Here is a 1,556-nt window from a genome sequence, read left to right on the forward strand (position 1 = left end):
AGAGCCCACTACCACCATGATGAAGGCATGCAACATAGTTGGCAAGATCTTGTCAGGATGGGGTTGTTTTTGTGGCGGCTATGGTTTACCCCTGTGCCGTGGAAGGTGCGAAACAGGGAGTGTCGGGGAATCCTACATCTTAAAAAGTTGTGTAACTTCATAGTGATTAGTAAGCAAAAGGACCACGATATCGCCTACAGGGGAAGAATAGGCGTTTGAAAATTCTCTACAAATTTGGCTTTATCCTAATGCGGGAATAAACTAATAGGATTCTTTCAAATACAAATCTTAAATACATAGGCTCTAAGTGCACCAACAACTTAATCTAAACAACATGAGCACAACAAGGATACTAACAAGCACAAGCAAATTACACAAGCTTACTCTAGCAGTATCACAAGATATGGAAATGCATGATACAAGTTAGCAATTCACACTAAGTGCAAGATATAACAATAGTAGCAAGTATCAATAGCGGGCTATAATGTGTAGGCCTAAATAATCTCTATGATTGGATATCCAACTCAATATAATGAGGACAACAAAATATAGTGAATGCAAGGTAAAGAGACCAAAGTAAACCACAAGTAAGGAGTTAGGTTTAGAGATAACCGAAGACACGGAGACGAGGCTGGTCTTCATGCAGCCTAGCTCACGATAGACTGCGTCCAATTTGAAGGTTGTACCCTAATACTTTTACGTGATCCTAAATAGTGTACCAAAATGTTATACAATATAAATACAAACATATTTAAGCACAACAACAAACTACAAACATATTGCAATGAACCTTTAGTGATGTTTAGAAGACTGAGGCAATGGCTATGCCCTACCCTATTTCAAAATCTTTCTTCATTTTACCAAGATCAAACCTCAGAATAACCAATGGTCGTGGTACTACCATGCATCTCAAAATATTTTTCCAAATGTGCAGTTCACAACATGAAAAAGCCACTAAAAATCTAAGATCACTACATTGTTAATTACCAAGTTATCATCTAAAATCTATGTCACAAAATCACAACATGAACTTTTAAATTTATACCTCTCTCTCCTTCGCCACAATGTCACTTCCTCTTCCCTTCATGTCCTGGACTTCTAATTTTGCTCTTCGCCAGCGGGTACAAAAAACAACGGTGCTGACATGCCACTATTGGTCACCTACGCAAATGCAACTCTGATGTGATCCTGCGCCCAAGGTGTCTAGCCCCCGCTTCCTAGCGGCGGCGGCCGACGAAAGCCGTCGCTAGTCTGGTGTTGAGTCTTTTTCTGGTTGCGTGCTCGAGCAAATCCTATTTGTCGCCTCGGGCAGAAAATAGAGACGGCTTGGCTAAAGGCCCACATCGACGCCGTAGTTTGGTTCGGCCCATGGTTAGCGTTTGACCATTTCTCTTTTTTCCTTTTCTTTTTTCTTTTTTTGTTTCTTCTTATTTACTTTTATCTTTTTTCCTCTCTTTTTAAAAAATGTTCAAAATTCCAAATTTTATTCATGATTTCAAAAAAAATCACGTTTTCCAAAATGATTTGGAAATTACAAACGTTTTTCACATTTAAAA

Source organism: Triticum dicoccoides, chromosome 1B, assembly GCF_002162155.2.
Source record: "Triticum dicoccoides isolate Atlit2015 ecotype Zavitan chromosome 1B, WEW_v2.0, whole genome shotgun sequence".
Taxonomy (NCBI): domain Eukaryota; kingdom Viridiplantae; phylum Streptophyta; class Magnoliopsida; order Poales; family Poaceae; genus Triticum; species Triticum dicoccoides.